The sequence below is a fragment of the Patagioenas fasciata genome, chromosome W (genome assembly GCF_037038585.1).
Source record: "Patagioenas fasciata isolate bPatFas1 chromosome W, bPatFas1.hap1, whole genome shotgun sequence".
NCBI classification, from domain to species: Eukaryota; Metazoa; Chordata; class Aves; order Columbiformes; family Columbidae; genus Patagioenas; species Patagioenas fasciata.
Genome location: NC_092559.1, coordinates 636973 through 653000, shown reverse-complemented (window position 1 = coordinate 653000; position 16028 = coordinate 636973).

Below are 16028 nucleotides of genomic sequence, written 5' to 3'. Positions count from 1 at the left end.
GTAGACGCTAAAGAACCCAAGAACCCACATTGAAAACTCAGGCATGGTTTTGTTAAAGGTTTTACACAAAAGGCCAAGTTTGTTTATTTTTTTCAGTTTGTTTAATTTAGTCAGCGAGTACAGTTTGATCTGGGGTCAGAAACCTTGGGGTCACTGGAGCCCAGAGCACCAAGCACAAGGGCAGCAGCGGAGCCGTCGGTGGCACGGGCCTGGCGCGGGCGGGGGCGCCTGTGGCACGCCAGCCCCAGCGCAGCTGCGGTTTGTCACGAGCTCTGTGTCTGCACCCACGCGGGCGCGCACTCAGGAGGCCGGTTTAACTGCCACGGCACACGGAGCAAACAACCTTTGGAGAGATTACTTTAGGTCATTAACGTGGCCTTTTAAGTTACCAGGTATCCAGTTTCTTCTCAGCAATGTCCTTATTACTGAAGCTTATTTAGCGTTCAGTGCATTTTTGTTCTTTTTGATTTTGGTTTTTTTTGGTATTTTATAGTACTTTCAAGCAGGAAAAACCCAGAAACAAGCCCTACAGATGCTAGTGACCATTTCAGATGTGCCGCAGGTGACTTCAGTCCGCCATGCAGCCCTATGGCATCCCTCAGTTCCTTCAGTGGCCCCAGCCTGCGGGAGCTCAGCACACCAAAGAGACAGGATTTCTGCAAGCCAAAGATGTTTATAACTCGCCATTCTCTGTTGGTCGCCGGTGCGGGTCTGGCGATGGGCAGCCCCGCGAGCCCCGCGCTCCCCCTGCGGCTGCGACGCGGCGCCCGTCGGTGCCACCGGTGCGGCCGCAGCCCCCCCGCGTCCCGGCAGCGAGCCGAGCGCCGCCGCGGCCCTACAGACACTTGAGACTTTTTATATGTACTGCTTAATCGAAACCAAAGAAACGATTTCTGCACCTACTTCTTCTGCAACAAACTGTTCCATTTAAAAATGAAATGAAACTAAATAAATAGTGAAAACCAAACCAAGGAAGCGCGTCAGGAAGCAAACGAGTAACACACTGTGTTTTGACAGGCGTCTCGGACAGTTTAGGAAGCAGACCTCAAAGAAAGGGTTGGAAAGAACGAGAACAAAGCAAAGCCAGGACGATTGCTGCTTCGTTTGACAACTCGGTCATCCTAACGTTGAAGATTGTCTTTAATTTGTGCCTATGCAGTTTTTTCAAAAGAACAAGGAACAGAGCAACCAAAACCTCAACAGCTACAATACCAAAGATGAGGATTCTCATTGTGTCGGTTCATTCTCTCCTCTTGCACGACTAAGCGTGTAGCGCCGTTGATCTGTGTACAGGTAACCACTTCTGTTTCTTTGCGCAACCACGAGGGTGGGTCCACTGATGTTTTTCCTCTTTCTGCCTCACACGGGATCTCCCCGAGAGCTGCACGGGCTCCAAGTGCGAGGTGTCGGGATGCTCGGCGGGCGCGTGTCCTCTCTCCAGAGCCGCGCAGGAAGACCTGTGGGCTGCGGGTGACTTGTTGTGTCAGGTAGCGCCGGCCTCCCGTATGTCTGGAGCTTTGAACGCCCGTCCTTCTGTACGTGAAATGGGTTGAGTGACCTGCACCCTTCCTTCTGCTCCCCAGGGATAAAACCTGCAGTGTGTGTACCGACCTGTGTCACTGTGAGCGCTGACACCCGGTCCCCGCGCTCAGACCCGCCCGGGCGCAGCGACAGGGCCCCGTGGTGCGCGGGGGTCGCTCTGACGTGTTAGACGCCTTGTGTTGGTTGATCCAAGCTGTGACCATCCAAGTCACGATGATCCAAGTCGTGACACGTAGACCCAGGCCCAAATTTATCTTCAGAGCTGGAGCGCGGTGGAGCCGTTCTGCTTCCATCTCGACCTTTAACTGAGGGCTTCTTTTTAACTGCTTTGCAGAATTGCTGCAGTCACTTTCCAATGCTTAAAGAAAATCAAAAAGCCTTGTCTGCTTGGGACAGGGAAGGTTTTGGAAAAGCAAATTGGGGATCCTGGCGGCGAGGCTGACAGCACACGCCTGCCCTGGGCCGCAGAGCGCCCTTCCACAGAGACCTCCGGGCAGGTCTGTGCGACCCGAAAATGCTCCAAAGCAAGCCCGTGGTCAGACCCGGAACAAAGCTGCCAGGAAGCGCTCAGCTCTGTGCTGGTGCGCGCCAGCACCTGTGTTTGGGAAGGGCTTTTCCATCTGAAAACACCGCTGCATGTTTTATCCCTACCTCTCACGGCCCCGTGTCGTGTCTTCCCTGTCCCTGTCAGCTCGTCGGGTTCTGCGTGGCAGCTCTCGGCAGAGCGGTGTCCGTAGCATATACTGTGCGTAGATGTATTTGTATGTACGGTATGAGCAGAATACATGCTGTATTCTGCCCATACTAAAAAACTCAAATAGATATGTTACGTTTATATCGTTTATATACCATATATTTATGAATCTATAGAGCCGTGTAACATACCCCGTTCCTTTTATTTACTCTGCTACCAAAGACTGTACCGGCAGCGTCCCAGCGTCTCCTGCAGCGTGTGCTTGGGGTCGCCACCCCGGGCACAGCCGGGATGGGTCCGGCTCTGGGGACGCCCGGGGCCCCGTGCAGCCCCGCGGGAGCAGCGCGGGCGCTCTGGGCTGGGAAAGCTCTGTTCTGGGTGCCCGACCTGCAGCCGAACCCAAAGAGGCGGAAAGGGCCGAACCGGCGAGCGCGGCGGGAGGGGCCGGGCCCGCGCCGCTCGAGCCGCTCGGGCACCAGCAGGGGCTCTCGCTCGTCGCTGCACGCACGCGGTTCAGACGTGGGCAAGCTTGGCATTCGGCCTCCTTCATACTTACTAAGGGGATTTTTATTGTTTGAACTTTTTAAAAGGCAAAGCTTAAAGCGGTTTCATTTTGTTTTCCAGACACCTGTGGGTTTTAACCCAACATATTATCTATCAGTGATGTCATTTATTTAATTTAGTCTTAGAGCAGGTCCTGAAATCTGTTCAGTCTACATCCCACTGACTTTCATTTTAGCTTTCGAATTCAATGGGAGTTCTGCCTGAGTACAGACTGAAGGATCAGGCTCCAGTGTTAGTTGTTTGTAACTAATTCAATAATTTATTAATTCATTTGGAATTAATTTAGCTTATTTATCCGTTTAACTGTTGTAGCACATCAGAGACGTGAAGCCTGTGTTAGTCAGTGTTGCTCCGCAGGGCAGCCAGCTTCTCTGGCGGACGGGAGAACGATCACGAGTTACATCAAACTCGAGTCCAGTTTGAATTTCTTATTTTAATTAAGTTTAATTGTTTAAATTATTTAAGTTAATCTCTTCCCATTGATGAGAGAGGCGTACCTTTATTATGGCACGTGAAGCCGTCATAATATAACTTATTTATTTAACTTATTCATCATAATCCAAGGATGCTCTTGTATAGTTTTTAGTTTTATTTAGAATTACCTTTAAAGCACTGAAGCTGATTTTCTGTCGGAACAACAGAGTGAATTTGAGGACAAGCAATGAGTGTTCAACCCAGAACTGTGCGCTCAGGAACAACAGGAAAAGAGGCGCTGGGGTACTTTGCCTGAACTTCGTGGCTTCTTGAAACTTCAGCTGGGAAAAAATGATGCATACGAAGCAAAAAGCGAGAAACCCTTCCAGGACACGAGCTGCTTCCGAGAATGAACTGCGTGTAAAAAAAAGGGAAAAAAAAGGAAAAAAAGAAAAAACCTTTGTATTTCTAGTGAGAACCAAAGAGGCTACCTCACTGACCTTCCCATTGCTGATTTTAATCGTCTCGATGATACCAAAGATACCAAAGATTGCTTTCTCTGTGCGGTCTGCATCTTGCTTGTGCTCGTTTCCAGTCCCGTCCTGTCCCAGACAGACCCTGAGACACCCACCGTGGAGCCACCAGTCCCGGTGACATTCACCCCGTGTCCCCTCTGCCAGTCCTGGTGACATTCACCCCGTGTCCCCTCTGCCAGTCCCGGTGACATTCACCCCCTGTCCCCTCTGCCAGTCCTGGTGACATTCTGTGTCCCCTCTGCCAGTCCTGGTGACATTCACCCCCTGTCCCCTTTGCCAGTCCTGGTGACATTCTGTGTCCCCTCTGCCAGTCCTGGTGACATTCACCCCGTGTCCCTCTGCCAGTCCCGGTGACGTTCCGTGTCCCCTCTCGCGTCCCTCCCCACACAGACCCGATGGAGCGTTTGTGTCGAGCGGGGCCGCTCGGGCCCCCAGCCGCTCCCCCAGTGTTTTGGTGGTGTTTGCAATGACAGTTTTCATTCAAACATCAGCTACTTGTCTTTCTCAAGTCGGCGATGAAACAAAGCGACATTGGGCTCCGTTAGTGTCGCGTTCCTTAGCGATGACTCAAAAGTTGGTTGTTTGTCTTGGGGAGCTAGTGGTGCCCTGCAGCGTTTGTGTCCTTTAGCCCCCATTATCCCGTTTATCCTCCTGAACCCCCCGGTCACCCCTGCTGCCCCTCCTGCGCCTTCCCAGGCCTGGCCCACCCTGAGCTCAGCTCTTCTTCAGTCCCGCGGCAGAACACGCAGCGCGGCTCTGGGCAGCTGTGAAACAGGGAAAGAAAAGCCCGGTTCAGGTTTCAGGCGCGCGCTTGGGGCTGAGCCGAGAAGCTGGTTTAGAAAGCCTGCGACACCTGCATGTGACGCCGCCTCGGGCAGGTGAGCCCAGCCCGGGGACGGGACGTGGGATGACGGGCCCGTCCCCGAGAACAGCGGCACCAGCAGCTCCACGCAAACGCTCCGCTGCGGTCAACGCTGCCTTTTCGTTTCTATTTCTCCTTGGGTTTAAGTCTGTATTGGAAAAGATAGGGACTTGACAAGTGTGCTTTTTATACCTAGATATATATATTCCTTCACTAAGAAGCTATAAGAATTCTCAGGATGCCTTCTGGGCGTGGAGGAGACGGCGTGTCCCCGCGGGGAGCCGTGTCCCCCGCTGGCAGCTCCCGCGGCCCCATCTGCGACACCGCCACGGGACGAGTGCCTTGCTTGAACCAAAGCAGCGACTTTGCCAGTCTACACCTCTCTGTGCTTTTTATTGATTCTTCCTGTGAATACCTCAGCCTCACCTGGGCCGCCGGGCCGCACCGGTGGCGTTTTGTACTGTGGTGCTTTGCAACGCAGCCCTGCAAGGCACAGAACTCCTGATATACCAAAGGTTCTTCTCCTCCGCCTCCTCCTCCTCCTCTTCCTCCTCCTCCTCCTCCTCCTCCTCCTCCTCATCTGCTCTTCCTCCCCTCTCTCCTTCTTCCCTTTCTCCTTGGTTCCAAAGCTTTAATATAAAACTGGGCATGTTGGCAACGCAGACCGTGCAATCCCTTACCGAATTTTCTCAGATATACCTCATAGAGAATAGTTGTTTAGAGTAATGTTATTATAGCGTATGTAATAAATTATTCACTGTTTCTTTTTGGTAACTGTGATTTAAAAGAAATAAAAAGCTTTATACGTTTTAGGTTGTGCTTTTGTAATAGATGGAAAAGGTGCGCTTAAAGATGTACGTCAGTCTTTCTTCCCGCTGGGACTTTTGTTTAGTAAGGATTGGGGAAAAGTTGCAGAATGAGCCCAAAGTTTACAGTTTCCTATTTTGCTGAAGAAACAATCTGTGTTCATTTGCTCTGTTGGAAAAAAAGGAAAAAAGAAGAAAAAAAAAAGAAAAAAGTATTATTTTCTACATTTGTGCTACTTGGTCTGAACAGCTAATTGTTCTGTGTGACGGTGTAGTATTATAATTAGCAACTGCCAGTCAGCGCTACCATTTGTATGCATGAGGCAAAACCTTGGCAGTGTGATGCATCGTGGTTCTTAATGGCAACGTCTGTTTTTGGGTTTGAGAGCAGGCCTTTTGGTTCGGTGGCCTCTGTTCGTGCATGAGCCTGTTGCCGGCCAGCAGCCGCGGCGCGCGGTTCCGCCTCCCGCGGGCCCGTCCCCGTAGGAGCTGGGGTTCAGATCGGGTCTCGTCTCCCCGTGTTTCAACACAGACTCAGATTGGATTCCAGTTAAATTGAACTGTGGTTTAGGAGAAGCCCGGCCCCGCCGATCGGGTCCTGCTCGGTCCCTGCACGCACGGAGCCAACTCTGTGTTCTCTGCCAGCGCGGGACCTGCTTTGGCTTTATGGCAGCGCCGGGGCCAGGCGGATTAACGTGCTTTGTGCCCCTTTCGTTTGTCCCTGTGTCACTGAGCCCCCAGTTTACAGCACTGCAAATGGTCTTTTACCCCTGGGCCCAGGTTCTGCCGAGGCCCTGAGCGCACCGGCCACAGAGCCAAACCAACCGCTGAACACGCGCGGTGGGGACGGCGGCGCCGGAGCCGCAGGCTGCTGACCTGGCATCTGAGGCAACGTCGGTAGTGGTTATATTGTCTGTCATTAAGGGTATATTAGAGATGTGCTTTCATTAGTGCAAAGAACATGTTTTATTTGGCCTTATACAGTAGATTGTGAAAATGAAAGCTTTGTAATATAGTCTGTTTATTTTTGTTTCTGATTTATCTGCCAAAGACCATAACGGATACGAGGATTTTAAATAGTTTGGGTTTTTTTGTAAGACAGTTAATGATTGTAATAGTGTTTAATCTTCCAGAAAGCTTTATATGTTCTTCCGCAATAAGCAGACTCAGTATTGTTTCGGAAGCCTCACTGGGCGAGCAGAGCCCGGTGGTGACACCATGGTGACACCGACACGTGGTGGTGGTGACACGGACACGTGGTGGTGGTGACACTGACACGCGGTGGTGGTGACACTGACACGTGGTGGTGGTGACACTGACACGCGGTGGTGGTGACACCGACACACGGTGATGGTGACACGGACACGTAGTGGTGGTGACACTGACACGCGGTGGTGGTGACACCGACACACGGTGGTGGTGACAGTGACACGTGGTGTTGGTGACACGGACACGCGGTGGTGGTGACAGTGACACGTGGTGTTGGTGACACCCACGCCTCTCAGCCCGAAGGCCACGCGGGCGCGTGAGACGGTGGCAATGCCGGTCACTGCTGTGGCCAGCAGTAGATGGTCCAGCTTGCTAAAATTTGCCAAGGTACTTGTATTATGAAATTTAAGGTATATTTTATTATGTCATTTTATGTCATTTTTTAACTCTGTGGAAGGTGATATGTTGAACCGCGTGTAAGCTGAGTTTTTCAGACAAATAAAGTAGCTAAAGAGTGAATGTTATTTTATCATTAAAGGGTTTTTACTCAATGATTTGTGCCAATAGATGTCCTTTATCTTAATGACGAGTATTACATTGCTTTCAGATTTTTATTTATAGCTATTGATGTAAACCCCCCCCACATATTATTTGCCAAAATTCAATAAAGGAGGAAAACAACGCTTCTGCTTCCTTGTGCGATGAAAAGTTGCTGGTTTCTTTTCCAGGTGCCTTTCTGGGGCCCTGTGGCTCGGCATGGGCCAGGGCGACGGGACCTGCACTCGGAGCGCCGTGTCCCCCGGGCCAGCGCCGTGTCCCCTGGGCCAACACCGTGTCCCCCCCGCCAGCACCATGTCCCCCCAGCCAGCCCCGTGTCCCCTGGGCCAACACCATGTCCCCTGGGCCAGCGCCGTGTCCCCTGGGCCAGCACCATGTCCCCCCGGCCAGCGCCGTGTCCCCTGGGCCAACACCATGTCCCCTGGGCCAGCGCCGTGTCCCCGAGGCCAGCACCGTGTCCGCCAGGCCAGCACCGTGTCCCCCCGGCCAGCACCGTGTCCCCGAGGCCAGCACCGTGTCCCCCAGGCCAGCACCGTGTCCCCCCGGCCAGCACCGTGTCCCCGAGGCCAGCACCGTGTCCCCCAGGCCAGCACCATGTCCCCCCGGCCAGCACCGTGTCCCCGAGGCCAGCACCGTGTCCCCCAGGCCAGCACCGTGTCCCCGAGGCCAGCACCATGTCCCCCAGGTCAGCACCGTGTCCCCGAGGCCAGCACTGTGTCCCCCAGGCCAGCACCATGTCCCCCAGGCCAGCACCGTGTCCCCGAGGCCAGCACCGTGTCCCCCAGGCCAGCACCATGTCCCCCAGGCCAGCACCGTGTCCCCGAGGCCAGCACCATGTCCCCCAGGCCAGCACCGTGTCCCCCAGGCCAGCACCGTGTCCCCGAGGCCAGCACCATGTCCCCCAGGCCAGCACCGTGTCCCCCAGGCCAGCACCATGTCCCCCAGGCCAGCACCGTGTCCCCGAGGCCAGCACCATGTCCCCCAGGCCAGCACCGTGTCCCCCAGGCCAGCACCGTGTCCCCGAGGCCAGCACCATGTCCCCCAGGCCAGCACCGTGTCCCCCAGGCCAGCACCGTGTCCCCGAGGCCAGCACTGTGTCCCCCATGCCAGCACCACGTCCCCCCGGCCAGCGCTGTGTCCCCTGGGCCAGCACCGTGTCCCCGAGGCCAGCACCATGTCCCCGAGGCCAGCACTGTGTCCCCCATGCCAGCACCACGTCCCCCCGGCCAGCGCCGTGTCCCCCGGGCCAGCACCGTGTGCCGTGCACAGCGCAGCCCTGGCACTGGCACCGCCGGAAAGGCACCGTGGGCTCGTTATCTTCAATCTAACCTCAGCACCGATTTGTAACCTTGGGGTTAATGAAATCACAGAAGAACTCATTTTCACGCTCATTCTCTCCATATCCCTCGCTCGACACTGAGCCACGTTCTGCCATTAATTAGGTTTACGCTGCTTCATTTAACTTTGCTGGGTGGCCAGCGGTGCAAATGAAAGCAGAGCGGCCTCCCCAGCGGTTTGTGCCAAAGAGCCCAAGCGCGGCCGCTCGTGTCTCCACGCCACCTGCACCCGGGGACACCCAGTCCTGCTGCCGCTGGATGGGGACCTGATCAGAGCCGCGACACCGACACCGAGGGGTGCAGCCCTGGGCGGGTCGTTTCCACCTCACTGCGGGGTCTCCCTGGGGAACGCGTTTCCCGGGCACTGAGCAGGGGCACATCTGGAGGAGGAACCGGGACACATCTGGAGGAGGAACCGGGGCACATCTGGAGGAGGAACCGGGGCACATCTGGAGGAGGAACTGGGGCCGTTTCATCGCGGTGACAAAAAGCTGAGGGGTGACGCGGGGCGGGATTTGGTGGCTTTCCCAGGGCTGGGCTGTGACTCCCACGCCCGGGTCCAGGACGGACTGTGTGTCCTGAGGCGAGGGGACCAAATGCATTACAGAAACCTCAGTTTTGTCACCAGTATTAAAAGACCAGATGATCCTTAAGGTCCCTCCCAACCCAAAGCATTCTCTGATTTTATGATATTTTGATTTTAGCACATGTGTCACAGAGAAGCTTCAGTCAAACACCGGAGAGGAAAAAGCCACTAGTGCTGGGCTGGGTGGGCCGGGCAGCGGAGGCAGCCAGTGTCAGCGCACACGGAGCAGGAAACGCGGGATCAGCTCTGCCCACCGCCAGATGGGCTGCTGGAAAAATGCCTTTCAGCCTCTGCACATATAAAACCTCTGCGAGTGACTCCAGGGTCCACCGGAGAAAGGCATAATGGCAGGAAGCCATAATATATTAAAACAGTAGATTAAAACAAACAAGAACACTTTGGATCATATTACACATCACTTTCCTCACGCCTGACAACAGAAGAAATCAAAGGCAGTAAAAGACAATCGTAGACCATAATGGCCTAATAACTCTGTGATAAAAGTGCTTGTGGGAGTTGGCTGTGAGGAGGCAGCAGGCGCTGGGCCCCGGCCCCACGGCAGCCGGGGGCTCGCTCGCCGCGGCAGAGATGGCGGCGGGTGGTGTTCCCGCGGTACGGATTGTCCTTAGAGTGGCAGGAGAAGGGTGACGGGGGGCTCTGCGTTCTGCACTGCAGCTCCCGGGGAGGAAACCCAGCCCCGTGGCTCACCTGCGCTGCACCCACGGCTGACCCCAACACCACACCCGCCCCGGCCCCTCTGACCCTCCAGAGCCCTCCTGGCGCCGCACGAGGCGCCGCGGCCCCGGCGGAGGGTTTGGCAGAGGCCGCGGTTTGCAGCGGTTTCCCCGGCGCTGCGCCCTGCGAGCCGCGGTGATGCTCCCGGCCCTGCCGGCGCGTTTCTGCTCCCGCCGCTGTGTCGGGCTTTCCTCGCCACCGGGGAGTGTGGATGTGTCCTCACGTGCATTTCTGAGAGCCCTGGGAAACCGCGCCATAAATCAGCAGGAGGTAATGCCGCCCTTTAGGACTTCGTGGAAACGTGCTTCGACATCAAGGCAATGAGACAGGCTTGACTTCCAACTCCGCATCGCGGGTCTGGTCACACCTGTCACACCTGTTGCTGCTCCACCATGCGCTGCAAAATGCAGCGGGATGTCCCTGTCCCCATCCCGGTGACATGTGGCTCCTTTTCCTGCCCCGTGAGCAACACGATCGCGGGCACCGTCCCCTCCTCGGGGGACGGGCAGTGACAGCTCCTGCGCTGCCTCCCCAGGCTGTGGCCCCTGACCGCGGCCTTTGGGGCGCAGGTGTGAGCGGCAGCTGCTCCCCACACGGCCCCGGGGGATACCAGGCCATCCATCTCGGAGCCGATCCATCTCCGTGCAGTCACGTAAAGGATGCTGCTCAGCCAGGCCAGGGCATGCAGATTAACCTTGGCGGGCACTTACTGATGAGCACAAATTCAGCAGGAAAACACAAGGCAGAGTTTTAGATCTGGTCCAGATCTGCAAACCCCAGTGCTCCCCATGCGAGGTGGAATGTGCCTGTGATGGCTTGAATTCCTTGCCCACGGCTGGGGCAGAAGGTGCGGGGGAACACGCGGCGGGTTTTGGGGGTGTCGAGGGGCCGTATGGGCTGACACCCCCGTTTCCTCCTGCAGTGCGGGCTCTGCCCCCACACCTGCTGCCCATCAGCACCTCGTTAGTGCGGGGTCAACTTCCTGCCCCTCCCTGTGCTGGTGGGGTCTGTGTGGAGGGGTTGATCTCTCTGGGCTCAGCTCAGCTCAGCTCTCCTCTCTCCTGGTCCTGGGAGCAGAGTTGGGGACAAATCCTGCTGGATTTTGCTGGGATGGGCACTGGGGGCGAGTCAGGTTCCCCTTGTGTGCCAGGAGAAGAGTGTTCTCCTGCCTCTGGGTGCCGGGGGCAGCCCAGCTCACTGTGGCTCCCCTGCAAGCAGCATCCCCTGGAGTTCAGCCTCTCTGGGGAGTCTTACACCTCAACAGTTGCACCTGGATAACCTCTCTCTGTCTTTAGGCACCCAAAGGTGAAAATGTGTCCCCAGGAGAGCAACCTGGGTGGCGAGTGAGTTGAAATTGCCACTTGCCTGGGTGTTTGCCCCCGAGAAGTGTGTCTGTGGGGCTGGGAGGTTGCAGCAGGGCAGGGACTTTTTCTCCCAAGTAACAAGTGACATGATAAGAGGAAATGGCCTCAAGTTGTGCCAGGGGAGGTTTAAATATTGAATATCAGGAAACATTTATTCCCATAAAGTGTTGTTGGGCACTGGAACAGGCTGCCTAGGGGAGTGGTGGAGTCCCCATCCCTGGAGGGGCTGGACAAACACAGCGATGAGGTTCTCAGGGACACGGGGCAGTGCCAGCGTGAGATTAACGTCTGGACTCGATGATCTTGAGGGTCTTCTACACCCAAGCTGACTCTGAGACCCCTGTCCTGGCTCCACCTGACTCACAGCGCCTGGAGCGGCAGAACCACCGTGGGCTCCGCTGCGAACAGACGGGTGAGTGCGGGCATTGGGTGGTGCTGCTGGGCCCTGCGGAGGGGACGGCGGAGCCTCCAGAGCCATCGCGTGTTGGAGTGAGAGCTGGCGTTGGGTGGTGCTGCTGGGCCCTGCGGGGGATACGGCGGAGCCTCTGGAGCCATCGCGTGCTGGGCGAGGCGGGGTTGCAGGCACCTGCGTGTGCGTCGTGAGGCTCTGTGTCATGGTTGCTAGAGAAGGATGATGCTAGCGTCCTCCCAGGGTGGCTCTGGGATGGATTTTTTGGTGCAGCGAGCTTGGAGGAGCCAGTTTGTGGTGGGGCCAGTGCTGCCGTGAGCAGGCAGGCGTTATTAAGTATCTCCTGGTGCCATTGTGACCTCAAGTTGCGCCAGGAAAGGTTCACATTGGGTATTAGGAACAATTTCTTCCCCAAAGGGCTGTGGGGCATTGGAACAGGCTGCCCAGGGCAGTGCTGGAGTCACCATCCCTGGAGGGGTTGAAAATACACAGAGATGTGGTTCTCAGGGACAGGGGCTAGTTCTAGATTCAGGTTAAGGTTGGACTTGATCTTGAGAGTCTCTCCCAACCAAAATGGTTTATGATCTGTGATTAAGTGCTCTCCTGTTGGGCTTGGTTTGGTTTTGTTGCCTCTGCTGATGCTTGTGGGTCTCTGCAGGTCCAGCAGAGCCGGGTTTGCTGTGCGCGGCAGCTCTGGTGCCCAGTCCTCGCTCCACAGTGGGTGGCACGGGGATCGCGAGAGGTGCAGACATGGGAACCGCGTGATCCCGGCGCCTCGGGGGTGTGGTGGGCACGACCCTGGTGGTAACCGGGGTCTCCGAGCAGTTGGCTCCATGTTCACAGGAGTTCAGGGGGTGTTTGGAGCAGGGGCTGTGAAAACCTGGGTGTTCCCCAGCGGTGCAGAGGAAGCCGCTCCCTGTGCTGGGTGCTCTGCGCCTGCGCAGGAGCCGCTTAGCTTTAGGTTGGGACTAGAAAGAGGGACAGGTGTATTATTATTTCCCCTTTTCCGCTGAGACAAAGCACACAAATGGATATAATCCAGTGGATATAATCTCTGGGTTCTGGGCCCGGAGCTGCAGGTGGGTGCCCCCCCTTCCCCATCACACAGGGGGTTCCAGCCCTAAATGGGATCGAACGTGGTGATCCCAGAGCCAGGGAGTGGAGTCTCAGGATGGGGGTGTTGTGCAGGACCCCCACCAGGCCGAGCTTAAGGTGTGAGCTGGACCGGGGGGACAAGGCTTGACTCAGGATGTGCCAACAGGCACATGGGGACGGTGGTGACAGCTCATGTTACACGGCAGTGGTGACAGCTCATGTTATATGGCAGTGGTGACAGCGAGTGACTGACAGCCCTGCCACCAGCCCAGCACTGCTGTGACAGCCCGGGCAGAGGGCGGTAGGAGGGAGCTGGAACCAGAGCAGGGTCTGAGCTGGAACCAGGATCAGGTGCACAGGCCGAGTGCTGAAATCCAGACCGCGGGCTGCAGCTGAAATCCAAACCATAGGGCTGGAGTTGGAGCAAAGATGCTGGGGCTGAAAAATCACTGAAACTGCTACTGGGCAGACAGGGACAGAAATCAAATGTGTGTGTGTGGGAGAACTGTTCTGGTCGTTGTTTCTGTGGTTTTCTACCAGGCATGGAGGTTACTGAGGTTCCACCTGTAACTTCCTAAAGGGCGAGCGAGCTGATGCTTCCACATTAGAGATACCTTTGGGTTCCAATAAACAGGGCCCTTCACTCCCCATCACCTGCCCCATCAGTCTGGTACCCAGAGCTCGCTAAGGATCAGCTCAAGTGTGCGACCCTCAGCACTGCTCTAGAAAACTATCAGCAAAGCGCCTGATTTTTAACGTGAGAAATAAGCTGCCTGGAGACTGCTGGTAACTGGGTAAACTTACAAAATTCAAGTGCAAGTCTTTTATTCACCATCTCTTGAGCCTGTTTGTACAGAAAGCCCAAAAACCCCTTTTCACAGAAAGCACAGCTCAGTTGTTTCTTTAAAAAAATTTAATTGAAATCCGTCTTTATGGCAAACGATACACAGTAAGATTATACAAATTGTTTGCGTTACATTAAGTGGAAGTCCTTGTTCAATCTGAAATGCATATGTTGGGCTAAACACAAGTATTTGTATACATCTGGCATTAGAAAATAAAAGGGACTTTTCTCTCTCTTGCAGCTGACACTTCGCGTTGATTTCCAGCTCTCCGGGTGTGACAGAAAGGGAGAATAAGGTGAGCTTCTTGATATTCCCAGAAGCAGCGCAGTCCCGTGGAACCCGGCTGGGAGAGCCTCATGTCCAGGGGAGCAGCTCACCCGGACACCCCCACAGCCCCGCTTTGGGAAGGGATCGTGTTTCTCAAACAGTCGCTAATGTGGGACTTGAGTCAGGAGAAGAGCCTGATCGTGAGCACATGCTGCACATCATCCCACCTGCAAACCCCTTCCTCGCCAGCCCCCTCCTCGGGACACCAGGGCTGTTCTGTCGGGGCGTCTGTGAACGATGAACACTCGCAAATGACACAAAGTACCACACAAGGAGTGCAATTAGTAATGAAAGCAATCAAACGAGATGACTGTGGGAGGACGAGCGTGTCCCGCTGCCAACACTCAGCGCCCAGCCCCGCTCAGCCCGCGGCCGGCCCGTCGGTAGCACCAGACACGGCACACAGGCCACCCGCAGCGGGGCCGGGACCACGATCTCCCAGCGCAGCGGCGACACATCCCCAGCGCAGCGGCGACACGTCCCCAGCGCAGCAGCGACACGTCCCCAGCGCAGCGGCGACACGTCCCCAGCGCAGCGGCGACACGTCCCCAGCGCGGGGACAAAGGCACGTGAACGGCGGCACTGGGCAGCAGCCGCCTCGGAGCCAGCGCAACGCGGAGCCCACCCGCGCCTTGGGGACGTCAGCTGCGAGAGGACACGGATCCTTCCTCAGAATCACAGATTAGAACAATCTCTTGATCACAAATAGGACCTGGGAGACCAGCTCGGAGATCGGAAGCATCTAAAATAAGGCCAGATGAACTCCACTGCTCGGCAGCATAGTCAGAAACACTCCCGAACAGAAAGCCCAGGATGAGAAGACTCCAATGGCAGCAGAATCCCCACTGTTACCAGTCTCTCTGTTACCTGATTTCTGTTACAAACACTAAGCAGAGCTGCCAGCTACCTTGCCCAGGCAGTTTTCCAACAGGCTTTTGATGCTGCACCGCGACAAAACAACGTGTGCTCAACAGCAGGACAGAGCGATTTTCCATGATCCCTTCAGTGAAATGAAGAACCTGCCAACTCCACGAGATGAGATCCATCTGCTAAAAGCTGGAAAATGAAGTGACTTCTACATTATGGTCTAACAGCAGCAACAGGCTTAGTAATTATCTCACTTGTGGTTACCATACTAAAAAGTGGATTTTAAATACCCATTATTACTGGGACAAACGTAATGCCTCATGATCAGTGCTGGCCACACTTGCAGCGCTCCCTCCAGTATTGAAACAAAAAGCCAGTCGGTATTTACAGTATCGCAGTGTTCACATGAAGTTAACCTCTGCTTCCCAGCTTCAGCCACACTTGTAAACGTGGTGGCCACAACCTGGACTGGAAGGTCAACACAGCCTTGGGCTGGTAGGAAAGAGGTAAAGTAGGAAGCTCTTACAAACCAGACGGCTTCCTGCTGACCCACACGTGTCAGCAGCGAAACGGCAACGGAGAAAGTTCTTTGTCCAACAGGAGACGTGAGGCCAGCGTTCCCTTCCCAGCTATACGGCAGACGCTTTATTCTTTTGACATTGATTCAAAGCTTTTCCACAGAAATGTCTGAGCGAGGGCAGGAATGGGCGCTGGGTCCCCGTCCTGCAGAGGCAGCGAGCGCAGAGCGAGGAGAACGGGCTCCAGATGGCACGGGCACCGAGGGCCAAGGAAGACTTGGTTCTGCTGAGCAGCGAGGGGCTGTGGGACCTGGGGTTCCGGCCCCGGAGCAAGCTCAGTCTGCCGTGCTACAATCGCACTGGGAAGCTGGGGTGGCAGCGGAGACGCGTCCATGGGCTCTGGACATGCGGGAGCCTGCGGGCCCTGGTGAGGCTGCGAGCAGGACCACACTGCTCCATGGCAGGACTCGGCACACGGGCTGCTCATTGCTTTACTGCCCTGTGTTTAATTCTTCTAACAAAAAACAGAACAAGATAAACCCCTGTTATAGCAACAAAGGCCTGGGTTTTTTCAACAACCCTATCCTTGAAAGATCAGAGGTTGAAACTGTTCATGCCTCACGATTCCACAAGCAAAAAGAGCTGTCTGAGCAGCATGGCATCTGCTCCTCAAGCACCACCAGTGGCCGAATCATCAGTTTACAGAAAACAACCTGCATTGCCAAAGTGCCGGCGTTTCAGTGCTAATTATGTCAAGTAA